Consider the following 21,277-nt stretch of genomic DNA (forward strand, 5'->3'; position numbering starts at 1 on the left):
AACCTACACTTCCAACTTACATTTTCTGAGAGAGAACCACCTACACTTGTGTTGAGGCCAAGATATTCCATTCCTACCATATGAATCTTGATCTCTAGCCTTCCCCAAGTTGCTTTCCACTCAAATGTTCTTTCCACCAAATCCAAATCCTATGAGAGAGAGAGTTGAGTGTTGGGGAGACTATCATTTGAAGCACAAGAGCAAGGAGTTCGTCATCAACACACCATTTGTTACTTCTTGGAGAGTGGTGTCTCCTAGATTGGCTAGGTGTCACTTGGGAGCCTCCAACAAGATTGTGGAGTTGAACCAAGGAGTTTGTAAGGGCAAGGAGATTGCCTACTTCGTGAAGATCTACCGCTAGTGAGGCAAGTTCTTCATGGGCGACGACCATGGTGGGATAGACAAGGTTGCTTCTTCGTGGACCATTCGTGGGTGGAGCCCTCCGTGGACTCGCGCATCCGTTACCCTTCGTGGGTTGAAGTCTCCATCAACGTGGATGTACGATAGCACCACCTATCGGAACCACGACAAAAACATCAGTGTCTCCAATTGCGTTTTCACTCTCCAAACCCTTCCCTTTACATTCTTGCAAGTTGCATGCTTATTTTCTACTGCTCATATACTCTTTGCATGCTTGCTTGAATTGTTATAAGATTGCTTGACTTGTGCTAAGTTTGCTAAAATCTGCCAAGAACTAAAATTTGGAAAAGGATAAGTTTTTATTTGGTCAAGTAGTCTAATCACCCCCCTCTAGACATACTTTCGATCCTACAGGCTGGTATGCCACTTTGTCTCAGCCACGGGGTGGCCAGTCAGCCGCATTATGCGCTGGTAGTGTTGGCTTTAATGCCTCCTCCTCGAGAGGTAGCAACCTGCGCTCTGGGTAACTTTTGGTAGGGCGCTCGAGTCCGTATTCCTCGGCAGCCAGGACCTCGATCTATCTATCAGTTAGCAGATCTTGATCAGCTTGAAGCTGTCGCTGATTTTTCTTCAGGCTTTTTGAAGTGGCTATAATCCGGCGTTTGAAGCGCTCCTGCCCAGCGGGATCCTCAGGCACGATGAATTCTTCGCCGCCAAGGCTCACTTCGTCTTCGGAGAGATGCATGTAATTATCATCCTCTAATTCTCCGTCTGTTACCTGTTCCTTGGGGCTAGCTTGCCCATCTTCTTGCTCGGCTTGCTCGAAGCCTGGCTGGGCCGGATTATTTTCGTCTTCGGCACCATCCGGATTGTTATCATCTCTTGTGCCGGTATCACTATTTTTCTATGGCGGGGCTTGGAGCGGCGCCTATGACACCGGTGTCTAGGTTGCTTCTCCAAGGGATTATCTTCCGTTGCCTCATCGCCATTGCTTTTTTTGGGGGTGTCCACCATATATATATATATATATATATATATATATATATATATATATATATATATATATATCATATGATGAGGTGGCTGTCCAGCGCCCTATAGGCGGTGGTTCCTATTCTTCTCCTGCATCGTCGTCCATACCGTTGATGTCTTCGGAGTTGAAGTCAAGCACGTCGGTTAAGTCATCGACAGTGGCTATTAAGTGGGTGCTGGGTGGGGAACGAATTTCTTCGTCGTCCGCTTCCCACTCGAGCCGGACATAGTTCGACCAAGAGTCTCGTGACGAGGAAAGAGACCTTAATGAATTTAGCACATCACCCAAGGGCGAGTGCTGAAAGATATCCGCGGAGGTGAACTCCATGACCGGTGCCCAATCAGATTCGATTGGCACAGACGTACGCGGTTTGGATCCTGTAGCCGGAGACGAGTCCGAGGGTCTGATGACACCATCCTCATAGGAGGTGGAATCAGTATTCGGCTCCAACGCCGATGAATGTGCGGCCTCCGTGGCGGGGTCCATCCACCCGCCCTCGGATGGCGTGATCTGCTCCGGATTAATTCCCGGGGCCGCCGCAGGCGCGATCTCCCGAACACTATCTGATGGCAGATCTAAGTCATGCTCGTCGCGACTATTCAGTGTACCTAACATGGGCTCGAATCCGTCGAAGATCAAGTCTCCACGGATGTCGGCAGTATAGTTCAAGCTTCCAACCCTCACCTGATGGACAGGGGCGTAGCTATCGATCTGCTCCAGGTGGTCAAGCGAGTTGGCCTGTATTACGGAGCCATCGAATACGAAGATATGTCTGGGAAGGAAAACCTCCCCCTGGACCGTGTCATTGAAGATGATTGAAGGAGCCATCAAGCCTTATCATGACGACATAGTGGAACTCTCAATGAAAGCACCAATGTCGGTGTCAAAACCGGCGGATCTCGGGTAGGGGGTCCCGAATTGTGCGTCTAAGGCTAATGGTAACATGAGGCAGGGGACACTATGTTTACCCAGGTTCGGGCCCTCTCGATGGAGGTAATACCCTACTTCCTGCTTGATTGATCTTGATGATATGAGTATTACAAGAGTTGATCTACCACGAGATCGTAGAGGCTAAACCCTAGAAGCTAGCCTATGATTATGATTGTTTTTTGTCCTACGGACTAAACCCTCCGGTTTATATAGACATCAGAGGGGGCTAGGGTTACACAGAGTCGGTTACAGAGAAGGAGATCTACATATCCAAATTGCCAAGCTTGCCTTCCACGCAAAGGAGAGTCCCATCCGGACACGGGACAAAGTCTTCAATCTTGTATCTTCATAGCCCAACAGTCCGGCCAAAGTATATAGTCCGGCTGTCCGAGGACCCCCTAATCCAGGACTCCCTCAGTAACAACCATGACATGGCCTCTTAGCAGGGGATTACTGTAGCTTAAATATCCGGGCGTTACAATTCTCCTCCATTACAAGAAATCTTGTCCCGAGATTTTGGAGGTAGAAGGAAACAAAGTGGGGTATTCATCACGAAGACGATCCTCATGTTCCAAAGTGGCATCATCTTCAGAATGCTTTGACCATTGAACTTTAAGAAATTTGACAGCCCTCAGACGGGTGCGGTGTTCAGCTTGATCGAGAACACAGACCAGACAGATACTGAGGACTTTGATGTAGCGTTTAACACATTCAAGGGGTAATTCTGTGCTTCGGTATTACGAACAAGATGAGCATGATAGATTACTATCTCAATAGAAGGATGTAGTAGATGAACGGTTTTAGTGGCGCAAATGATAGAAGCAGTATGTGTTTTCAACCATTCCATTCCTAGAATGTGGTCGATATTGGAAGACTTCAAAACAACGGGGGTAACATGGAATTCCATCCCTTCAATTTCAACGGGGACGTTATGACTAACCATGGTGGTTCGACATTGGCTCACGGAATGCAGCTTGGAATTTCAGCTAAGTGACGGCGGTCCCATCAGGTAAGGATGATTGTGGTTGTCCCACCATTGAGCAGCGGAACCCTTCAGATAATATGCCGCGAATGTGACATAGTTGGAAGGGGCTACATCAGCAGACTCCAACTCAAAAGTGATGTCATGGAGACAGTCATCAGCATCAAGGGGCTGAGTTAAGCTACGGTAGATAACACGGTTGAGATGCAGAGAGTCTTGCAGAGTCACTTGGGCTGGTTGCTGGTTCATATTAGGACGCGGGAACTGAGCCATGGCTACTTCCATGAACTAGCAATTCAGCTCAACTACTGTATCATTTCGTCCATGTATTTGGGAGGTGGTGGATTGTTGCCATCACGGCCACGACTAGCGGGTCTAACCATCCTGCTTAAATGCGACACGGGGTAGTTTAGCAAGGGGTTGAGCAAGTGTACGGAGTCATTCATGGTGTAACTTGAACAGTGAGCAAAGGCGCATTATGTATGAAGCAATAGTTATTGAAGACATACAGATACATATGCGGGGCCAATTACACGTTGTTCGTGTGAGTTCGGACAAGAGAAGCATCCTAGACATACCAGGCGTCACACATGCACTCGATGGAGGGATATAACAACGGGACATAGCAAAGGCTACATCAACATCGGGGAAAACCTCTGGGGCGAGAGATTATCAAGTGACGACGCGGGGTGCCCTCGATAAAAGGATCCTGCGGTCAGTGAACATTATGAAGTAGACCTTGGCCCTTAATTCGAGAAAGGGGTAACACAAATCTCTGGGTGGATGTGAGCACAAGATCCTAATGTTAGATTTAGCAAAATCGTTTAACCCGAATAGAAGAGAGATCAGAATCCCAGAGTAAGGACGAGGAATAAATGATCCTAATACCACCCAATGGCGACGTGGGCCTGTAAGCCACACATCCATGTTAGTAAAATAGTTTTTCAAAGACTAGACTCAACTTTGGCCAAGGAGTTGGAAAGGGGGTTCCTACAGGCAGTCGGCTCTGATACCAACTTGTGACACCCTGAAAGGATCGAGAAGAGGTGTCTAGAGGGGGGTGATTAGACACTAAGTACCAAAAGTTGCAGTTTTTAACTTCTTTAAGTTTAAGTGGAGTTTAGGCACAAGTTTAACACTCACAATACATATCAAGCAAGCATGCAAAGAGTATATGAGCATCGGAAAGTAAAGCATGCAACTTGCAAGAATGTAAAGGGAATGGATTGGAGGATTCAAACGCAATTTGGAGACACGGTGATTTTTCAGCCGTGGTTCCGATAGGTGGTGCTATCATACATCCACGTTGATGGAGACTTCAACCCACAAAGGGTAACGGTTGCGCAAGTCCACGGAGGGCTCCTCCCATGAAGGGTCCACGAAGAAGCAACCTTGTCTATCCCACCATGGCCGTCGCCCACGAAGGACTTGCCTCACTAGCGATAGATCTTCACGAAGTAGGTGATCTCCTTGCCCTTAAAAACTCCTTGGTTCAACTCCACAATCTTGTCGGAGGCTCCCAAGCGACACCTAGCCAATCTAGGAGACACCACTCCCCAAGAAGTAACAAATGGTGTGTTGATGATGAACTCCTTGCTCTTGTGCTTCAAATGATAGTCTCCCCAACACTCAACTCTCTCTCACAGGATTTGGATTTGGTGGAAAGAAGATTTGAGTGGAAAGCAACTTGGGGAAGGCTAGAGATCAAGATTCATATGGTAGGAATGGAATATCTTGGCCTCAACACATGAGTAGGTGGTTCTCTCTCAAAAACAGCAAGTTGGAAGTGTAGGTTTGTTCTGATGGCTCTCTCCACAAATGAAGAGGAGGTGGAGGGGTATATATAGCCTCCACACAAAATCTAACCGTTACACACAATTTACCAATCTCGGTGGGACCGAATCAACAAACTCGGTCAGACCGATTTAGTAAACCTAGTGACCTTTAGGATTTTTGGTGGGACCGACATGCAACTCGGTAGGACCGATATGGTTAGGGTTAGGGCATAATGTAATCTCGGTGAGACCGATTACACAAACTCGGCGGGACTGATTTTGGTAACAAGGTAACCAGAGAGTTGGTCAGGCAAACTAGGTAGGACCGATTTTGGTAATAAGTTAACCAAAGAGTTTGCAATGTAATCTCGGTAGTACCGATTGCTGAAACTCAGTGAGACCGGTTTTGGCAATGGACATACACAGAGAGATTACAATCCCATCTCGGTGAGACCGAGATCCCTATCGATGAGACCGATTTGCCTAGGGTTGGTGGCAGTGGCTATGACATCTGAACTCGGTGGCGCCGGATAGAAAGAATCGGTAGGACCGAGTTTAGACTTTAGGTTTAGGACATATGTGGATGAGAGAAAGTAGTTGAGGGCTTTGGAGCATATCACTAAGCACTTTGAGCAAGCAAGCTATTAAGCAACACCTCATCCCCTCTTGATAGTATTGGCTTTTCCTAATGACTCAATGTGATCTTGGATCACTAAAATAGAAAAATGTAGAGTCTTGATCTTGGTGCTTGAGCCAATCCTTTGTCCTTAGCATCTTGAAGGGGTTCCACATCCTTTAGTCCATGCCACTCCATTGTTGAACTTGTCTGGAATATACTAGGTAAAAGTGTTAGTCCAACAAGAGATATGTTGACATTAATTACCAAAACCACCTAGAGAGCACTTGTGCATTCACCCCCCGATTCAATCATACACTAATCATACATGCAAACGTGTATGATCAAGATAAAGGACTCACAGGAAGATATCACAACACAACTCTAAACAAAAATAAAAGTCATACAAATTTCATATTACAAGCCAGGGGCCTCGAGGGCTTGAATACAAAGATGGATACATAAGCGAGTCAGTGGAAGCAACACTATTTGAGTACAAACATAAGGTTAGACAAGACTGTCTTAAGAAGGCAAGCACAAACATCAACGATCCTCCTGGGACCTCCTAACTACTCCTGGTCTTCGACGGCCTCCATGTAGTGGTAGGCACCCTTTGGGTAGTAGTAGTAGTCGACTGGGGTGGCATCTGACTCCTGGGATCCACCATCTGATTGCAACAACCAGAAAGAAGAAAGAAGGAGAAAAAGGGGTAGCAAAGCAACCATGAGTACTCATCCAAAGTACTCGCAAGCATCAGATCTATACTAAGTATGCATTGGTATCAAATGGAAGGGTTGTCTCTGTGGACTAAACTGCAGAATGCCATAATAGAGGGAAGGCCTAACCTATCAAAGACTAGCATCTTCAAGTAGCTCCCAGCATCTTGCAGCATTCGGAAGAGTTTAGAATAGAAGTTCATATTTAACAAACATGTTGTAGAGCAACGCCCAGAGATCCTTCCTCGACTCCCTGCGAGAAAGCAATCTCGGAGCCACATATCCATCACATATCTCAAGTAACCAGTTCTAGTTGTAATATATGAGGATACAAGTCTGAACATCCATTACTGTGGACACAGTATTCGAATATATTACCTCCTTGCAGGGGTGCACCATGTTACCCAACATGCTTTATTACTCTGGCCGGACACACTTTCCTGGGTTAATGCCCGACCTCGAAAGATCAACACGTTGCAGCCCTACCAAAGCTCAACAGAGAGGTCCCCGCTGGTCTACATCCTAAGCACTCCGAGGTCTTGGGCCCATCGCCCGTTGCACTCCGGGTCATTATGTGCAGGGAAGATACCAGCACCGCCTCGGATGGCCAACACGATCCGACCGTGCCACAATGTTGAACTGGACATCTGACAAAGCCTCGGTTGATACTACAACGTCGAGGCGCATAATTATTCTCGCATGGTGGTTAGTGCGTAAAGGCCAAAGGCCAACTCAGAACAAATACCCAAACCTGTTAGTGCATTGGGGGCTCGCGAAGATGAGCAAAGACTCATGATAATGTGACCCCGTCACCCCGTCTCATGGACTTACAGCAAGGGCCCAGAATGCCCGACCGTGCCTCGTAGAAAACTCGCAGGTGCTCTACGGACCTGCCCGACTTTCACATCAACTCACGGGTACCCCTTGAGGCTGATCCGACTTCAACAATGGTCTCAAGTAAAGTCCGGGTAACCGTGTGTCCAAAACATAAAGGGGGAAAACCCGAGGAATCACCCTCTATGGAATCCACTCGATGTAATCATCAAGGTGAACGTGTGAGGAATCACCCTCGAGGTCCACACTTGAGAGGTTGCACGACAGAGTCATATCAGGAGTGGTCAAGAAGGAATCACCCTCGATGACCACGACCGAATAGCTACACTATATAGTTATCATCAGGAGTGTGTTATAAGGTATCACCCTCGGCACTTGATAGTAGTTCTGCATAGTCGAGCAACAAAAGGGCATGATGTGATGTGAGGTGTCGGGCTCTGGTCGTTGATCACGTTGATCGAGTCATCAATGACGAAGCAGTGGCAACAAGGAGAAGGTGGGGGTCACTAATAGATCACTAACCAACCTATACTAAGCAGTTTTGGATAAGCATGTAAGGTACAATGAGCAGGTTACAAAAGCAGGCTATGCATCAGAATAGGAGTAAACAATAACAGTAGCAAAATCTAATGCAAGCACGAGAGAATGGAATGGGCGATGTCGGGATGATCAAGGGGGGGGGGGCTTGCATGGAAGCTCCGCTGAAAGGGAAGAAGGGTTGTCGTCGACGTAGTCGATCACTGGGGCAGCATCAGTCCTGGGGTCTACCAAAGAGAAGAAGGGGAAGAAACAATAAATACAGAGCAAACAAGTGCAATACTATGCATGACCTGATGAAACACGGTGCTAGATGTGACCTAACGCGGTACTACACGATACCGGTGAAGGGGGAAAACACCCGGGAAAGTTTTCCTAGTGTTAGGCATTTTTGGACAAGTGAAAAGGAGGGGGTGGTTGTCGCTGTCAAAACCGGCAGATCTCGGGTTGGGGGTCCCGATCTGTGCGTCTTAGGCTGATGGTAACAGGAAGCAAGGGACACAATGTTTACCCACTAGCCTGTCAAAACCGGCGGATCTCGGGTAGGGGGAGTGCGCTGATGGCGCGACCTTATTTGGTTATCTGAAAACAACCGTTAAGGCGGCGGGCCAATGATCCTGGCCTTTGTGCCTGGCACCTTGTAGAAGGTCTTTATTTGTACGCCCGCTTGGGCTTTTATTGTTTGAGGATCCCCTGGACTGTTAGGTTTGGGGGTATGCAATTGAATTGCTGTGGTTTGTATGGTAGGGGGCGATCGGTCGTACTATTTGTGCGGGGGGGGGGGGGGATTTTGACTAGGCGCACCCCCTCAATGTTTCTAGCACACGCCCGGTTGCTTTACTTTGGAGATCCGGCATTCTCTATTAGTATGTTTTGCCGTACTTTTGGGAGTACCATGTATTTCGCACGGCTGATCGAGTTCGTGGCTTGGGCCGAATAGGCTTGAGCTGTTCCTTGTCCGTTGACCGGACTGGGATTTACTGAACTTGATACCAGCTTTCCTGATTTGCCGTTTATGACCGTTGCGCCGGGGCTTGAGGCTACTTCTTCGTGTATTCTTCTTGCTGGTTTGGACCGTAGTGGTGTGCGGATGTCGGGTTGTGTGCCTTTGATTTTCCTGCTTAGGTTGAGGTAGCCAGTTGTGCCGCGTGTGCCCTTTGTTAGGGCGGTGAAGTCCGTCCTTCTCGGTGGCCAGGATCTTGGTCCACCATTCTATTAGCAAATCTTGTTTGTGTTGGAAATATGCCCTAGAGGCAATAATAAAAGGGTTATTATTATATTTCCTTATTCATGATAATTGTCTTTTAGTCATGCTATAACTGTATTATCCAGAAATCGTAATACATGTGTGAATACATAGACCATAACATGTCCCTAGTGAGCCTCTAGTTGACTAGCCCATTGGTCAACAGATAGTCATGGTTTCCTGACTATGGACATTAGATGTCATTGACAACGGGATCACGTCATTAGGAGAATGACGTGATGGACAAGACCCAATCCTAAGCATAGCATAAGATCGTGTAGTTCGTTTTGCTAGAGCTTTTTCAATGTCAAGTATCTCTTCCTTAGACCATGAGATCGTGTAACTCCCGGATACCGTAAGAGTGCTTTGGGTGTACCAAACGTCACAACGTAACTGGGTGACTATAAAGGTGCACTATAGGTATCTCCAAAAGTGTATGTTGGGTTGACACGGATCGAGACTGGGATTTGTCACTCCGTATGACGGAGAGGTATCTCTGGGCCCACTCGGTAATGCATCATCATAATGAGCTCAAAGTGACCAAGTGTTTGGTCACGGGATCATGCATTACGGTACGAGTAAAGTGACTTGCCGGTAACGAGACTGAACGAGGTATTGGGATACCGACGATCGAGTCTCGGGCATGTAATGTACCGATTGACAAAGGGAATTGTATACGGGGTTGTTCGAATCCTCGACATCGTGGTTCATCCGATGAGATCATCGAGGAGCATGTGGGAACCAACATGGGTATCCAGATCCCGCTGTTGGTTATTGCCCGAGAGCCGTCTCGGTCATGTCTACGTGTCTCCCAAACCCGTAGGGTCTACACACTTAAGGTTCGGTGATGCTAGGGTTGTATGAATATGAGTATGCAGCATACCGAATGTTGTTCGGAGTCCCGGATGAGATCCCGGACGTCACGAGGAGTTCTGGAATGGTCCGGAGGTGAATAATTATATATAGGAAGTGATATTTCGGCCATAGGGAAAGTTTCGGGGTCACCCGGTATTGTACCGGGACCACCGGAAGGGTCCCGGGGGTCCACCGGGTGGGGCCACCCATCCCGGAGGGCCCCAAGGGCCGAAGTGGGGAGGGGAACCAGCCCTTAGTGGGCTGGTGTGCCCCCCTTGGCCCACCCCCTGCGCCTAGGGTTGAAACCCTAGGGTGGGGGGGGGGGGCGCCCCACTTGGCTTGGGGGGGTACTCCACCCCCTTGGCCGCCGCCCCTTGGGATATTGGATCTCCCAGGGCCGGCACCCCCCCTGGGGGCCTATATAAAGGGAGGGGGGAGGGGGGCAGCCGCACCCTGAAGTTCTGGCGCCTCCCTCCCCCTGCTACACCTCTTCCTCCTCCGTCACGCGCTTGGCGAAGCCCTGCCGGAGTGCTGCTGTTCCACCACCACCACGCCGTTGTGCTGCTGCTGGAGCTATCATCATCAACCTCTCCTTCCCCCTTGCTGGATCAAGACGGAGGAGACGTCACGCTGACCATACGTGTGTTGAACGCGGAGGTGCCGTCCGTTCGACGCTAGGATCTCCGGTGATAGGATCACGACGAGAACGACTACTTCATCCCCATTCTTTTGAACGCTTCCGCGCGATCTACAAAGTGGTATGTAGATGCAATCTCTCTCCCATGACTCGTTGCTTAGATGAACTCATTTATGGATCTTGGTGAAACCGTAGGAAAATTTTTAATTTTCTGCAACGTTCCCCAACAGTGGCATCATGAGCTAGGTCTATGCGTAGTTCTCTATTGCACGAGTAGAACACAATTTTGTTGTGGGCGTAGATCTTGTCAACTTGCTTGCCTCTACTAGTCTTATCTTGCTTTAGCAGTATTGTGGGATGAAGCGGCCCGGACCAACCTTACACGTACGCTTACGTGAGACCGGTTCCACCGACTGACATGCACTAGTTGCATAAGGTGGCTGGCGGGTGTCTGTCTCTCCCACTTTAGTTGGAGCGGATTCGATGAAAAGGGTCCTTATGAAGGGTAAATAGAAGTTGACAAAATCACGTTGTGGTTATTCGTAGGTAAGAAAACGTTCTTTCTAGAACCCAATTGCAGCCACGTAAAAGATGCAACAACAATTAGAGGACGTCTAACTTGTTTTTGCAGCAATTGTCATGTGATGTGATATGGCCAGAAGTTGTGATGAATGATGAATGATATATTGTGATGTATGAGATCATGTTCTTGTAATAGGAATCACGACTTGCATGTCGATGAGTATGACAACCGGCAGGAGCCATAGGAGTTGCCTTTATTTTTTGTATGACCTGCGTGTCATTGAACAACGCCATGTAAATTACTTTACTTTATTGCTAAACGCGTTAGCCATAGAAGTAGAAGTAGTCGTTGGCGTGACAACTTCATGAAGACACAATGATGGAGATCATGATGATGGAGATCATGGTGTCATGCCGGTGACGAAGATGATCATGGAGCCCCGAAGATGGAGATCGAAGGAGCTATATGATATTGGCCATATCATGTCACTACTATATAATTGCATGTGATGTTTATTATGTTTTATGCATCTTGTTTACTTAGAATGGCGGTAGTAAATAAGATGATCCCTTATAATAATTTCAAGAAAGTGTTCCCCCTAACTGTGCACTGTTGCTAAAGTTCGTCGTTTTGAAGCACCACGTGATGATCGGGTGTGATAGATCCTTACGTTCACATACAATGGGTGTAAGACAGATTTACACATGCAGAACACTTAGGGTTAACTTGACGAGCCTGGCATGTACAGACATGGCCTCGGAACACAAGAGACCAAAAGGTCGAACATGAGTCGTATAGAAGATACGATCAACATGGAGATGTTCACCGATGATGACTAGTCCGTCTCACGTGATGATCGGACACGGCCTAGTCGACTCGGATCGTGTAACACTTAGATGACTAGAGGGATGTCTAATTTGAGTGGGAGTTCATTAAATAATTTGATAAGATGAACTTAATTATCATGAACTTAGTCTAAAACCTTTGCAAATATGACTTGTAGATCAAATGGCCAATGCTCATGTCAACATGAACTTCAATGCGTTCCTAGAGAAAACCAAGCTAAAAGATGATGGCAGCAACTATTCGGACTGGGTCCGGAACCTGAGGATCATCCTCATAGCAGCTAAGAAACAATATGTCCTAGAAGGACCGCTAGGTGATGCACCCATCCCAGAGAACCAAGACATTATGAATGCTTGGCAGTCTCGCGCTGATGATTACTCCCTTGTTCAGTGCGGCATGCTCTACAGCTTAGAACCGGGGCTCTAAAAGCGTTTTGAGCAACACGGAGCATATGAGATGTTCGAAGAGCTGAAACTAGTTTTCCAAGCTCATGCCCGGGTCGAGAGATATGAAGTCTCCGACAAGTTCTATAGTTGTAAGATGGAGGAAAATAGTTCTGTCAGTGAGCACATACTCAAAATGTCTGGGTTGCACAACCGCCTGTCCCAGCTGGACATTAACCTCCCGGATGAGGCGGTCATTGACAGAATCCTTTAGTCGCTCCCACCAAGCTACAAGAGCTTTGTGATGAATTACAATATGTAGGGGATGGTAAAGACCATTCCCGAATTATTTTCAATGCTGAAGTCAGCAGAGGTTGAAATCAAGAAAGAACATCAAGTGTTGATGGTCAATAAGACCACTAAGTTCAAGAAGGGCAAGGGTAAGAAGAACTTCAAGAAGGACGGCAAAGATGTTGCTGCGCCCGGTAAGCCAGTTGCCGGGAAGAAGTCAAAGAATGGACCCAAGCCTGAAACTGAGTGCTTTTATTGCAAGGGGAAGGGTCACTGGAAGCGGAACTGCCCCAAATACTTAGCGGACAAGAAGGCCGGCAACACTAAAGGTATATTTGATATACATGTAATTGATGTGTACCTCACCAGTACTCGTAGTAACTCCTGGGTATTTGATACCGGTTCCGTTGCTCACATTTGTAACTCACAGCAGGAGCTGCGGAATAAGCGGAGACTGGCGAAGGACGAGGTGACGATGCGCGTCGGGAATGGTTCCAAGGTCGATGTGATCGTCGTTGGCACGCTACCTCTACATTTACCTACGGGATTAGTTTTAAACCTCAATAATTGTTATTTAGTGCCAAGTTTGAGCATGAACATTGTATCTGGATCTCGTTTAATACGAGATGGCTACTCATTTAAATCCGAGAATAATGGTTGTTCTATTTATATGAGAGATATGTTTTATGGTCACGCCCCAATGGTCAATGGTTTATTCTTAATGAATCTCGAACGTAATGTTACACATATTCATAACGTGAATACCAAAAGATGTAAAGTTGATAACGATAGTCCCACATACTTGTGGCACTGCCGCCTTGGTCACATTGGTGTCAAGCGCATGAAGAAGCTCCATGCTGATGGACTTTTAGAGTCTCTCGATTATGAATCATTTGACACATGCGAACCATGCCTCATGGGCAAAATGACCAAGACCCCGTTCTCCGGAACAATGGAGCGAGCAACCAACTTGTTGGAAATTATACATACCGATGTGTGCGGTCCAATGAGCGTTGAGGCTCGCGGAGGATATTGTTATGTTCTCACTCTCACTGATGACTTGAGTAGATATGGATATGTCTACTTGATGAAACACAAGTCTGAGACCTTTGAAAAGTTCAAGGAATTTCAGAATGAAGTAGAGAATCAACGTGACCGAAAGATAAAATTCTTACGATCGGATCATGGAGGAGAATATTTAAGTCACGAGTTTGGTACACACTTAAGAAAATGTGGAATCGTTTCACAACTCACGCCGCCTGGAACACCTCAACGTAACGGTGTGTCCGAACGTCGTAATCGCACTCTACTGGATATGGTGCGATCTATGATGTCTCTTACCGATTTACCGCTATCATTTTGGGGATACGCTCTAGAGACAGCTACATTCACTTTAAATAGGGCACCGTCTAAATCCGTTGATACGACACTGTATGAATTATGGTTTGGGAAGAAACCTAAGCTGTCGTTTCTAAAAGTTTGGGGATGCGATGCTTATGTCAAGAAAATACAACCTGAAAAGCTCGAACCCAAGTCGGAAAAATGCATCTTCATAGGATACCCTAAAGAAACCATTGGGTATACCTTCTACTTAAGATCCAAGGGCAAGATCTTTGTTGCCAAGAATGGATCCTTTCTGGAAAAAGAGTTTCTCTCGAAAGAAGTAAGTGGGAGGAAAGTAGAACTCGATGAAGTACTACCTCTTGAACGGGATAGTAGTGCAGCTCAGGAAAATGTTCCTGTGATGCCTACTCCAACTGAAGAGGAAAATAATGATGATGATCAAGGTACTTCGGATCAAGTTGCTACTGAACTTCGTAGGTCCACAAGGACACGTTCCGCACCAGAGTGGTACGGCAACCCTGTCCTGGAAATCATGTTGTTAGGCAACGGTGAACCTTGGAACTATGAAGAAGCAATGGTGGGCCTAGATTCCAACAAATGGCTAGAAGCCATGAAATCCGAGATAGAATCCATGTATGAAAACAAAGTATGGACTTTGACTGACTTGCCCGATGATCGGCGAGCGATAGAAAACAAATGGATCTTTAAGAAGAAGACGGACGCGGATGGTAATATCACCATCTATAAAGCTCGACTTGTTGCTAAGGGTTATCGACGGGTTCAAGGGATTGACTACGATGAGACTTTCTCTCCTGTAGCGAAGCTTAAGTCCGTCCGAATCATGTTACCAATTGCCGCATACTATGATTATGAGATATGGCAGATGGACGTCAAAACGGCATTCCTTAACGGGCATCTTAAGGAAGAACTGTATATGATGCAGCCGGAGGGTTTTGTCGATCCTAAGAATGCTAACAAAGTATGCAAGCTCCAGCGATCCATTTATGGGCTGGTGCAAGCATCTCGGAGTTGGAACATTCGCTTTGATGAGATGATCAAAGCGTTTGGGTTTACGCATACTTATGGAGAAGCCTGCGTTTACAAGAAAGTGAGTGGGAGCTCTGTAGCATTTCTCATATTATATGTAGATGACATACTTTTGATGGGAAATGATATAGAATTCTTGGACAGCATTAAGGCCTACTTGAATAAGTGTTTTTCAATGAAGGACCTTGGAGAAGCTGCTTATATATTAGACATCAAGATCTATAGAGATAGATCGAGACACCTCATAGGTCTTTCACAAAGCACATACCTTGATAAGATTTTGAAGAAGTTCAAAATGGATCAGTCCAAGAAGGGGTTCTTGCCTGTATTGCAAGGTGTGAGATTGAGCTCGGCTCAATGCCCGACCACGGCAAAAGATAAAGAAGAGATGAGTGTCATCCCCTATGCTTCAGCCATAGGATCTATTATGTATGCCATGCTGTGTACCCGACCTGATGTAAACCTTGCCGTAAGTTTGGTAGGAAGGTACCAAAGTAATCCCGGCAAGGAACACTGGACATCAGTCAAGAATATCCTAAAGTACCTGAAAAGGACGAAGGACATGTTTCTCGTTTATGGAGATGACGAAGAGCTCGTCGTAAAGGGTTACGTCGACGCTAGCTTCGACACAGATCTGGATGACTCTAAGTCACAAACCAGATACGTGTATATGTTGAATGGTGGAGCAGTAAGCTGGTGCAGCTGCAAGCAGAGCATCGTGGCGGGATCTACATGTGAAGCGGAGTACATGGCAGCCTCGGAGGCAGCGCATGAAGCAATATGGGTGAAGGAGTTCATCACCGACCTAGGAGTCATACCCAATGCGTCGGGGCCGATCAAACTCTTCTATGACAACACTGGAGCTATTTCCCTTGCCAAGGAGCCCAGGTTTCACAAGAAGACTAGGCACATCAAGCGTCATTTCAACTCCATCCGTGAAAATGTTCAAGATGGAGACATAGATATTTGCAAAGTACATACGGATCTGAATGTCGCAGATCCGTTGACTAAACCTCTCTCGCGAGCAAAACATGATCAACACCAGAACTCTATGGGTGTTCGATTCATCACAATGTAACTGGATTATTGACTCTAGTGCAAGTGGGAGATTGTTGGAAATATGCCCTAGAGGCAATAATAAAAGGGTTATTATTATATTTCCTTATTCATGATAATTGTCTTTTATTCATGCTATAACTATATTATTCGGAAATCGTAATACACGTGTGAATAGATAGACCATAACATGTCCCTAGTGAGCCTCTAGTTGACTAGCCCGTTGGTCAACAGATAGTCATGGTTTCCTGACTATGGACATTAGATGTCATTGACAATGGGATCACGTCATTAGGAGAATGACGTGATGGACAAGACCCAATCCTAAGCATAGCACAAGATCATGTAGTTCGTTTTGCTAGAGCTTTTTCAATGTCAAGTATCTCTTCCTTAGACCATGAGATCATGTAAGTCCCGGATACCGTAAGAGTGCTTTGGGTGTACCAAACGTCACAACGTAACTGGGTGACTATAAAGGTGCACTATAGGTATCTCCAAAAGTGTATGTTGGGTTGACACGGATCAAGACTGGGATTTGTCACTCCGTATGACGGAGAGGTATCTCTGGGCCCACTCGGTAATGCATCATCATAATGAGATCAAAGTGACCAAGTGTTTGGTCACGGGATCATGCATTATGGTACGAGTAAAGTGACTTGCCGGTAACGAGACTAAACGAGGTATTGGGATACCGACGATCGAGTCTCGGGCATGTAACGTACCGATTGACAAAGGGAATTGTATACGGGGTTGTTCGAATCATCGACATCGTGGTTCATCCGATGAGATCATAGAGGAGCATGTGGGAACCAACATGGGTATCCAGATCCCGCTGTTGGTTATTGCCCGAGAGCCATCTCGGTCATGTCTACGTGTCTCCCGAACCCGTAGGGTCTACACACTTAAGGTTCGGTGACGCTAGGGTTGTATGAATATGAGTATGCAGCATACCGAATGTTGTTCGGAGTCCCGGATGAGATCCCGGACGTCATGAGGAGTTCCGGAATGGTCCGGAGGTGAAGAATTATATATAGGAAGTGATATTTCGGCCATCGAGAAAGTTTCGGGGTCACCCGGTATTGTACAGGGACTACCGGAAGGGTCCGGGGGTCCACCGGGTGGGGCCACCCATCCCGGAGGGCCCCAAGGGCCAAAGTGGGGAGGGGAACCAGCCCTTAGTGGGATGGTGCACCCCCCTTTGCCCACCGCCTGCGCTTAGGGTTGAAACCCTAGGGTGGGGGGGGGGGCGCCCCACTTGGCTTGGGGGGTACTCCACCCCCTTGGCCGCCGTCCCCTTGGGAGATTGGATCTCCCAGGGCCTGCGCCCCCCCTGGGGGCCTATATAAAGGGAGGGGGGAGGGGGGCAGCCGCACCCTGAAGTTCTGGCGCCTCCCTCCCCCTGCTACACCTCTTCTTCCTCCGTCACGTGCTTGGCGAAGCCCTGCCGGAGTGCTGCTGTTCCACCACCACCACGCCGTTGTGCTGCTGCTGGAGCTATCATCATCAACCTCTCCTTCCCCCTTGCTGGATCAATACGGAGGAGATGTCACGCTGACCACATGTGTGTTGAATGCGGAGGTGCCGTCTGTTCGGCGCTAGGATCTCCGGCGATAGGATCACGACGAGAACGACTACTTCATCCCCGTTCTTTTGAACGCTTCTGCGCGATCTACAAAGTGGTATGTAGATGCAATATCTCTCCCATGACTCGTTGCTTAGATGAACTCATAGATGGATCTTGGTGAAACCGTAGGAAAATTTTTAATTTTCTGTAATGTTCCCCAACAGTTCGGCCTTAAGATTCTCTTGCTTCCTTTGCAGACTCCTTGTATTGGTTATGAGTCGTCGCCTAAAGCGAACTTGTTCCACTGGGTCTTCAGGCATGCCGAATTCATCATTGTCGAGGCTTACCTCATCTTCGGAGGGGGTGTACAGTTGTTCCTCTCCAAGTATCCCACCGTGGCCTCCGGGACTGTATTCCGGCTGATCAGGACTGTATTCCTCTTCGGTACTATCTGGATCATCTCCGGGACCGGTATTGATGTGGCGGGGCTTGGAGTGGCGTCGGAGACGCCCATATTTTGCTTTTCCTCCTGAGGAGTTGTCCTCCACTGCCTCGTCGCCATTGGTTTCTTTCGGAGTGTCCACCATGTATATATCGTTTGAAGAGGTGGTTGTCCACTGCCCTGTGAGCGGTGGCTCCTGTATGTCTCCTGCATCGTCGTCCATACCGTCAATGTCTTCGAAGTCAAAGTCGAGCACGTCGGTTAAATCATCGATCGTGGCGACAAAGTGGGTGGTGGGTGGGCAGCGAATCCCTTCGTCACCTGCTTCCCACTCCAGCCGGACATAGTTCGGCTCAGAGTCCCCTGACAAAGAGAGGGACTTCAATGAGTTCAGCATGCCACCAAAGGGTGAGTGCTGAAAGATGTCCGCAGCGGTAAACTCCATTACCAGAGCCCAACCTGGCTCGGCTGGCTCGAGAATAAGCGGACCAGGACCAACAGCCGGATATGAGTCCGGGGGGCCCGGGATTACAGGCCTCCACAGCGATGGGACCCGTGTTTGGCTCTACCGCCGATAAGTGTGCGGCCTGCGGAGCGGGGTTCAGCCCTCCGTCCATAGGCAACACAACCTGCCCTGGATTTAGATCCAAGGCTGCTTTGGGGATTATGCCCCAGGCACTGTCGGACAGCAGGTCTAGGCCGTGCTCATCGTGGCTGTCCGGCGCTTCTGGCGCAGGCTCGAATCTGTTGAAGATCAAGTCTCTGCGGATATCTGCCGTGTGGTTCAAGTTTCCGAACCGGATCTGGTGGCCAGGGGCGAAGCTGTCGATCTGCTCCAACCGGACAAGCGAATTGGCCCGCAGTGCGAAGCCGCCGAACACAAAGATCTGTCCGGGGAGAAAAGTCTCACCCTGGACCGTGTTGTTGACGATTGAAGACGCCATCAAGCCTCGAAGCAACGACAAAGAGGAACTCTCAATGAAAGCACCAATGACGGTGTCAAAACCGGCGGATCTCGGGTAGGGGGTCCCGATCTGTGCGTCTTAGGCTGATGGTAACAGGAAGCAAGGGACACAATGTTTACCCAGGTTTGGGCCCTCTCGATGGAAGTAAACCCTACTTCCTACTTGATTAATATTGAAGATATGTGGAATACAAGAGTAGATGTACCACGAGATCGTAGAGGCTAAACTCTAAGAGCTAGCCTATGATGGTATGATTGTAATTGTGATCGGCCTTCTAAGGACCATGTTCTCCAGTTTATATAGACACCAGAGAGCTAGGGTTTACATGGAGTCAGTTTACAAGGAAGGAAACATAATATCCGGATCGCCAAGCTTGTCTTCCACGCAAAGGAGAGTCCCATCCGGACACGAGCCTAAGTCTTGAGTCTTGTATCTTGACGCTTCTATAGTACGGCTGTCCGGATACCCCCTTATCCAGGACTCCCTCAGTGATTCCATGTTTGCTATGCTAGGGGCACGTGACAGATAAACAGAGCGCGTATTCGGATTCGTGATATTTTTCTGAGAAACTTTCATGTATAAAACTTTCTCATCCGAGTTACGACTTATTTTCTATGATTTTTCAAAGATTTGAACATTTTGTAGATTTATTCTTAATTCGGAAATAATTGTTCAAACGGTAGGGGTACCCAGCTCTGTGTACACAGAAGTATACATAGAGTATGACAAGTGGGCCAGGGGGTCCTAGTTGACCAGTCAATGTTTGACTGGTCAACAGGGCGTGGGGTCACCCTGTCATTGACTGCTTAGACTAATTATCAATTAATCCTAATTATAATAATATTTTTAAAACCTTTTTTTAAAAAACAAGGCTAGGGCGTTGGGGCCCGCTGGCAGTGGCACCAGGCCATGGGGCGGGTTATCGGGGCTGCGGGTGTGGGCGCCCGCCCGAACACGCACGGCTTTGAGGGTGCACCGGCCGAGCCGGGGCTGCATCGGCGATGGCGGCGGCAGGGGCACGCGAGGGCGGCTGGAGAAGGATAAGGGGCCGGTGTCGGTGTCAAAACCGGCGGATCTCGGGTAGGGGGTCCCGAACTGTGCGTCTAAGGCTAATGGTAACATGAGGTTGGGGACACAATGTTTACCCAGGTTCGGGCCCTCTCGATGGAGGTAATACCCTACTTCCTGCTTGATTGATGTTGATGATATGAGTATTACAAGAGTTGATCTACCACGAGATCAGAGAGGCTAAACCCTAGAAGCTAGCCTATGGTATGATTGTGATTGTTGTTGTTGTTGTGTCCTACGGACTAAACCCTCCGGTTTATATAGACACCAGAGGGGGCTAGGGTTACACATAGTCGGTTTACAGAGGAGGAGATCTACATCCGAATCACCAAGCTTGCGTTCCATGCCAAGGAGAGTCCCATTCGGACACGGGAAGAAGTCTTCTATCTTGTATCTTCATAGTCCAACAGTCCGGCTAAAGTATATAGTCCGGCTGTCCGGATACCCCCTTATCCAGAACTCCCTCAGTAGCCCCTGAACCAGGCTTCAATGATGATGAGTCCGGTGCGTAGATTGTCTTCAGCATTGCGAGGCGGGTTCCACCTCCAAATACTCCAAAATTAATTCTGAACACAAGGACCGTGTTTGACTCTGCAAGATAAATTCCATATACCACCGTAGAGAGAATAATAATCCACGATTCTGATCTGCTGACAATTCTTCGTTGTGTGACATCACGCCATGGCTCGGTAACTTATTCAAACCGTTTTTACAACCCTCTCCCGCACACATCGCGAGGCGGTTTCTTTGGCACGTCTTGTCAAAGCAGAGATCGTGTCCCCTTATCGCGGGATCTCCATCAATACGGGCATGGGTAACCCAACCAGCGCCATCAATCAAGGCGCTTGGAAAGATAAGAGATTTCGAGAGGCAAGCGGGGAGGCGCACATTCCACATCGCCTTTATAAAGGGACAGAGATCTCCTGTTTTCACCCACGCCTTCTTCCTCCTTTGCTCATCCGTTCTCGCACCCCTGAGCTCCAGCGCCCAAGTTCTCACCTTCTCCGTAGGATCGCATCATGTCCGGAGCGGGAGGCAAGTGGATGGCCTCCTTTGTCATAGAGGATAACATCACCAAGCTCCAGGAGGCCGGATACCTGACCGAGAGTATCACGCACAGGCTTTCGACAGAGGGACAGATCACCCCCACTCCGAAGTCTCGGGAGAGAGTAGTATTTCTCTCTCGTTTAGTCCGCGGACTAGGATTTCCACTCCACCCGTTTGTCC

At 47.9% G+C, this 21,277-nt stretch overlaps 1 pseudogene; it reads right to left on the reverse strand.

The window, feature by feature from the left end:
- LOC123067376 (uncharacterized) overlaps positions 1–18,137 on the reverse strand; it is a 41,828-nt pseudogene extending 23,691 nt beyond the window's left edge.
- Positions 18,138–21,277: the final 3,140 nt, after the last annotated feature.

This window comes from Triticum aestivum, chromosome 3B (genome assembly GCF_018294505.1).
Source record: "Triticum aestivum cultivar Chinese Spring chromosome 3B, IWGSC CS RefSeq v2.1, whole genome shotgun sequence".
NCBI classification, from domain to species: Eukaryota; Viridiplantae; Streptophyta; class Magnoliopsida; order Poales; family Poaceae; genus Triticum; species Triticum aestivum.